We start from the raw sequence: 7,811 nt of genomic DNA, 5'->3' as shown, positions 1-7,811 counted from the left end.
AACTGCAGGCCCTTACTTAGTCACTTGTTACAGTAATGTGATTACTTTTTGTTGTAATGCAGGAGATTGTAGGGACAGTTTGAAACCTAATACTCACTGTTACGATTCTGATGGATGGTTTAGCAAAGTTTCTGCATTCACAGAGTCCATGTTAGCTTAGCACAAAAGTGGTTAGCTTCTGCTGAAAGACAAGCAATGCAGCCTGTGGTGTCCCCCAGGCTATTTGTATTTACATGTTGTGTGTTCATATACGGCTCAGCCACAACATGAAAACCGCTGACAGCTAAAGTGAATGATGTTGATGAAGTCATTACAATGCAATGTTCTGCTTGGTAATCTTAGGTCCTGGCATTCATGAGGATGTTACTTTGACATGTACCTCTGACCTAAATGTGGAAATGACATTCCCCAAAGCCAGCAGACTACCCTTGCAAGAATAATGCACCCTGCCACATTGCAAAACTGCTAGAGGAACACGACCAAGAGCCAACGAGCTTAACCTGGCCTAAATTCCCCATATCCTTCCTCAATGGAGCATCCAGTGGAGGCACCAAAACAAGTCAGTTCAACTCCACCACACAGGATCCAAAGGCTCTGCTGCCAGTGTGGTACTAAACACCACAGGACACCCCGAGAGTTCCTGTATCTGTGGACTAATGCGTCAGATCTGTTCGATTACAAGGACGACCTAGACAGTTAAATCAGTGATGGATGGATGGATGGATGGATGGATGGATGGATGGATGGATGGATGGATGGATGGATGGATGGATGGTAACTACACCACAAGGTTATTAGTTCATATGCTCAACAGTTCTGTAAATGCACACAATATGTAGATGCCATCCTACTGCACATTTGGAAAGGAGTTACCCAACTGGACTGAAAAGCAGGATAATAACAATAACTATGTATCTGTGGAGTCCAAAGGTCTCCTGTGAACAACTGCAAGAGAACATAGTCATGGTCTTGTGGAGGTGGTTTTAATTAATGTTGTGGCTAATTGTTACTTTTTCAGTGATGTAAGTCACATCTTATAACTAATATTTAAAGTTAAAATGAAAAATATTTCAATTTTGTTTGATTCTGGGTTTTTTATTTGGGCCCCATTAGACATAGATATCTCTTAATAATATTTATAGGGATCGTCAAACGTGCATCTTCAAGTCCTGGTTTTCTGAACATGTACAAACTCTTTGTATTTTTCATTTCTTTTTGTTTTTTGTTGTTTTCTTTTACCCTGAAGTCTGTGCTGTGTGAAGGGCTACAGTACGCTCACTTAGCAGAGCTCCAGTCTCCTGAGCACCTGGCAGAATGAATTACTGCGGTTCACAGGACTGGAAAGTGGGTCAGGCTCCAGTGCTCTGAGCAGCCATCTCAGCTCACTGTAGACATCCAGTTATACAAACAGATCTATTGTTATTGACCGTGATCAGGGCAAGATGCTCCTGAGCCCCAAGATGGGAAGAGGGGCAGCTCAGGAATCTGGAGCTGCTGAAGAAATGTGGAAAATATGCAAGGGACGTGACATATGAGCATGTGTATGTATGCACGTGTTGACTCCCAGCTTGTATTCTTACAGTATTTATAGACCTTTTAAATGGGCCACTGCATGCATTCTCTCCATTTCATGTCCAAAACTCTTTGTTGCTCCAGAATCACCCACGAGCTAAAAACAAGTTTGTGAACGCCGCAGTCAAAGTGTGAAACATTTATAAAAGTAGGCCAATGCTCTCTATAGCCTGACTGATCACTGTTACTCACCGACTCTCTACCATAAACCTGAGTGTTTAAATTAACTGTTGAGTAGGCGTTGCATAAATGTCATTGGTGACCCGTTCCATTTGGATGCTGTACATCTGTTTGACTGCATTATGAGTCATCCACAAGTTAATGTGCAGTCACTCAAACGCTCGCACGTATAGAAGCGCACCATTTCTAGGGCTGCCTGTATTAGATGGTCACGGTGAGCTCTTCTGCTCCCTGCTTTGTGTAATGAACACAATGTGGCTATTGTTGCCGCAGTCTCACCGGCTGGAAGTGGTCGTGGAGCGGAACAGGTGCATTTTGGAGGGTGGACAACACATGAAGCCGTGGACGGTTGGCCCGTTTTTTTTTTTTTTTCACCAGAGTTTACATTTCTTGTTATACAAGTATTTTCTGCATTTTGGTTCTGTTAAAATGTGTTGAGTTTCTGTCCTGCCATGACCTTCTCAGGCAGAATTGTTTTTATTAGCCGAGGATGTTTGGACACAAAAGGGATCAGTTTGCAGCGGTTCGCCAAGATGTGGAGGAAGCTGCACATAAGCAGCTAAAAAAAGAAGACAGAGTTGGGATTTTTGGCATCACTTCACCTACTTCTAAGATGCATAAAAGAGAGAGGAAAAAATGTCTAATGAGCAACACTTGTATTACATAGAACAACTTTATTGTTAGACCAAAACATTTTGGGCTAGTAGCTTTTATTGGGATCATCATAAAACATTTAACACAGACAACATTTTTTTTACATAGACATATTATGAGAGAATAATTTAATACCACTGCTGAGCATTTCCACCACAAAACAACAATGTACCAATGACTCAAAAACACAGATCAGAACCAATATTCTGAATCAATAGGGGTTTTTCTGTGTTTGACCAGAGTGTAGGTGAGCTTCAGCTGCAATAAGGGATGGAGAGAGGAGCTGAGACTTCATAGATCTGCACATTCAAATAAGAAAAAAAAGCAATGGCATGCAGTTACAGCTATTTTAAAGCAGGAGGGGATTATTTTTATGGAAAAAAATTCTAAAAGTTGTAACTTTGGCACACAGAGATGGGTTTTAGGGGCTAAATCAACAGCCAGTGAGAAGATTTATATTTTAATTCATTAAAAAAATCTCTCAGAAGTTACTACAGTGTCTACTGAAGTAATCTTTTTAGAGATTTCCATGTTTATTTCATTAGTTTTAATTATCAGCTTGCACAGTCTAAATACAGCCTTTAGAGCTTTGAGATGTTCTGCAGAAAAGAAAAGAGAAAAATGCAGTGTTCAGATGTACAAAGTCTGCTGTTGTCCCTGTTCAAGATGCATCTCCTCAATTCTAGCTTTGACAGGGTGAGTGCTAATGCAAACAGGCAGTTTCTATTTTATGTTTGTTATTATTTTGGTCACCTTGTACGGATCTGTTTCCTCTCTGACCTTAACGTGTCAAAACTGTTTCAATGGAATGAGAAAACTTTCAGAGGATGAAAGCTTTTTATGGGTGCTTTATTATCTAACCACTTTACAGACTAAATAATCAAACTCTGAACAAAAACAAGAGATTATTCAACAATAGAGGAAAGTCAGCTTTTGTGTGCTGATATGAGTCTTTTAGAACATTTGTGGCTTCTTCAAATTATTTCAGATGCTGACAGCACATGAAACAGAATCCATGACTACGTGCTAATACAGAGTGCCAGCAGCAACATGCCCAGCTCCTCTGTTTATGGAAGCAGGGGTCCTGTACATATAAACTGGACACTGTTTGGAACATCGTGTACCAAAAGCCAATAAGCTTGCCAAAGCTCGAGTGCGCAGCTACTAATCACGCCCTGCACGTCTTTGCTGTTGTCTCCGTTCTTGCAAAGTTCTTATTGTTTTTGTCCCTGCTTCCCTGATTATGGCACACGCAGAGTTTATTTTATTAGGTTTTAGTGTTCAGAGGGCAGTATGTGGGATGTGATTCGACCAGGACACTGACTCTGATAGGAGGTCTCGTCTGATTGGACAGGAGGTGATCATTAGTGTGACTCAAGATGGCAATAAAGTTGAATTATGCAGAGAATTTGTGTGCTGGATGATAACATTTACCTCTGAGTGGTGGAATAGAAGTATATACATTTACTCAAGTACTGCACTTAAGTATAAACTGAAGATATTTGTACTTTATGTCAGTATTTGGTAAATATTGTCTGACGGGTACACTCAGGTTACAATTTTTCATATATTCCTGACTGGTGAAAGCTGAATGTTTCCATGTGGTAAACTGAAGAATTAAGTGTTCCTTTACAGTCTGAGAAAAATGTTGGATTTATTAATATAAATAAACTATTAAATAAACCATCTTGGATTAACTGAATAATGCACCACCTCAAAGCTGAAAACAAGGCTGCGTTTCTGAGCTCATGTGAAGAGAAATGAGAGAATGTGATGCATTGCTGTAGCTTAAACTACCCAATATTATGTAAAGTAGTTAAAATGAGCTGAATCGTAAACATATACAACAGTAATATGTAACATGCATGAAAAATGCATCATTTATAATAGTAAAACACTGACAGGGACCATTTTCTGAAGAATATTTATTTTTGGGTTGGTGTTTTCCACTTCATTTTGCTGATAATATTTTTAAGTTTTGAAAGCAGGACTTTTACTGAGATATTGTGATCCCAGTACTGCACTATGAGAAAATGTTTTCTATTTGCTAATTCTGCTTTAATGACTTCACACATGTGATTTTCCCACAAACCTATTGTATTTCTAAAGAAAGTCACTGCCACCCAATACATCTTTGTCCCGCTTCCCAACCAGGAATAATTTGTGCTGAGAAGCCTCGTAAGATAGTAAATTAAACAAAGGCTTCCTCAGGCTTTTGATATGTGACATAAGATCTGGACCTCGAAGGTACAAACAAGGCAAACACCATAACCTGCCTTTCCTGTTGAAATCCCCTCAGGCTGCAGAAAGACGCCATAACCTGCTTTGTTTCCAACTCTGACTCATAACACGAAACCTGCAGAAAGTAAAAGAAGAAGCAGATGATGTGACGCAACCAACAGAGCATCTGACTTCTGTAGATCACCATCAGCATCTTTCAGCAGAGTAAATATGGGCCTGTTGTTGCTGTGCTTGACATCTAAATTACGTGGACATCTATGCTATTTGTTCACCCACGCACCCTTCTGATTAATGCACAGAGCGCTGGGATGGTAATTGTTAGTTTGTTGTTATGTAAATAAATTATGTGATTTGTTTTTCAGGGCTTGTCGTACAGGGAGATATTCAGGGTCCTCCTTAAAAAAAGAATCAGTAAAGAGTAATGAGTGATCCTTTACGAACATATGGTGTCCTTTGTTAGTTTGGTTAGAGCTGAGGGGTCAGTATTTCCTGTTATGAGTACACCCTTTCAAAATAAAAGCCTGTGGGTCCTTTTTTTTCATTTTCTCGCTTAAATACGGCCATGTTTTAGTGTTGTTGTTATTTTTAAATCACTGTGTATTACTGTGGTATATTAAAGTTGATGAGACTATTGTTAACAGCTACATTAATTATTAATATGTCTGTATACAGGATAATATGGAGGAAAGCTTCTCTCAAGGCGAAAAAAAGGAAGGGTCAGGTGGAAGTTTTCAATGCTGAGAATGTAGGAATGCCACTATTTTATGTTTATTATTGTTAGTTTCATTGATTCTTTTGTTGGAATCCAATATAATTAAAATGTCACAGGAACTTTGAGCGTTTGGAAATGTTAAACATGTGCAACTCTGTGACTCATCTTGTATTCACAACATCATAATACACTGAGTCCCGGAAACATACCAGCTCTGATACGGTGGGAAAGAACTCCTCTTCTGCAAGCACAACAGTCTTAATAAACTGCTTCTAACCTTGAAGTTTCAGGAGGCTGTGCCAAACGTCACCAGGCTGCCCGTGAATCACGCGGTCTAAACTGTAGGGATTATTTTCTCGGTGGCGCGGAAATGATGCATAATTCATTTGCCTCTCTTTGTAGCAGCTGAGCGACAGGAAGGTCATCAGTGCTTTAGTGGAGACGCCAGCCTCGTTTACTGGAAATGTTCTGAGCTCAAGACTTTTTTTTATGTGTGTTTGTCTGTGAGCAGTGCACATGCAACCAGATGAAAATCCAAACATTCAGTCTCATTCTTTTGTTTTAAACCAGGCAAGCAGAGAGCGTCTTCTGAGGTTCATGTGCTAAATGGAGAAAAGATGTTTTGTTCAAACAGAAATCCTGTCAGATCCTTTCAAAAATGAGAAACTCAGCCACCTTTCCGGTAATCTGAAGTCTCATGTCAACACATCAACACGTGATTTGATCTCATCAAGCTGTTTTCGTGCCTATTTTAGCTTTACTGTAAATGCTTTAACAGTGAGCACACTGTCCTGCCCTCATGCCTATCAATGAGTACACAACGAGCAGCGATAATGACAATAAAAACAGTATGAGTCAGGGAAAAGGCCATCTGTATCCATGGAGCCCCTCAGGCCTAACAATACTCACTGAACTGAAATAGAAAGCAAGTCTGGGAATGTTCTACATCAAGAACCCACAAGCTTCCACCACGTGCAATTGTTTCCCTGCCCATCAAAAGCACGCATAAATAAACCATGAGAACACATCAGTCAGCAACTTTCTCAATAACCGCATGGTGCATACAAAACATCCCATCGACAATGAGGCTCTCCATCCTCCACGGCTTAAACTGCCAACCCCATTATTCTCCTATTTGTTTTTCTGTGAATACTTTTATTCGTCTCTCTCTTCCCCTTCCTTTTGAAGTATGTCCATCATAATTATTTGTTGTTTTCCTTTCTTTTTGTTCACATTTGAATGCTAAGGAGATAATTGTCGGGGGAGTGTTGTGAAAGCACAAACAAAGCTGGGGGTGAATGAGAGCGTCCCGAGGGCCTGGAGCCTCCTGCAGAGCTCTGCAGAGAGGACACTCACGTTCTAATGCCCCCTCCTTTTCCTCATGGTCAGCTAATTGGTGGTTAGAGTGCAGAATACCTGCAAATTAAATGAATAACAAATGGTGACCACTGCCCAACACAAGCTGTCAGAGAATAAAGGCTTGTCTCTAAGCATTAAAGGGGCTCTCTGCAGGATCTTTTTCTTTCTTTTTGTACAAAAGCTTTTGACATTAGATAAGAGACACAAAGTCTGAAAAAATCATCGGTATAATTACATCAGGGTTGTCTTAGTGTCGTAGAAATCCTGCATAACTGGAAACTAATCAGCAACAGTACAGGACTTTAACATGTAAATTAACATCCATCACATTCAAATCAAAGAAGTTCACACAGAGCCAATCTGCATAGCATAAATCTGACTTTATTTTAGAGTATAATAACATTTTTAACTTAAGTAGCATGGTAGTTGCACAAGTGCATGGGAAATGATGCATTTTACAATAACCAGTAATGATTGTTTTATCAGAGATGAATAAAGGAGCAACTGCTGTGACGGAGAATCCCACAGAAGCTACAAGTATGGTGGACCTGCTGGCAGAAAAAGCTAAAAGAAGATCTGAGACCAGAAAAAAGCATCTGATGCTCCAGATAACAAAGGAGCCCTACGTTCAGAGGAAGGATTGCAGTCTAAAAATGAAAGTGACTGATGGCAAAGCACACATGGGCAGTGCTGTACTCTGTCAGACAAAGGAGACAAGAGTCCTGCGCTCCAGGTTTCAAAGATGTGGGTGTTTCATAGGCAGGGAGGGTTCACCAAAAGATGTGACTTAGTTATTTATAGGAAGTTTAGGATCCAGAGTTTTTGGAGCTTGAGTCTATATATACTTTGCTACATCAATTCTTGATGTTTTATTCTGAAACTGTTTCAGTCTTAAATATGTTTTTGGAATTTCTTATAGGGGTTTAATCAACCTGAGAGGGAGTTTAATTGAACTGATTAATTGTTTTCTTTTGGGCATGCGTTAATTGACAATTAAGTTCTTTATTTAGTCTATTATTACTGCAAAGAGTAATGGATTAGGCTTTTTAAAAGGGTATTTATTGAATAGAAATGCCACTAGTTTCAGCTTCAG

Source organism: Amphiprion ocellaris, chromosome 2 (assembly GCF_022539595.1).
Source record: "Amphiprion ocellaris isolate individual 3 ecotype Okinawa chromosome 2, ASM2253959v1, whole genome shotgun sequence".
NCBI classification, from domain to species: domain Eukaryota; kingdom Metazoa; phylum Chordata; class Actinopteri; family Pomacentridae; genus Amphiprion; species Amphiprion ocellaris.
Note: the sequence above shows the minus strand (reverse complement) of the source record.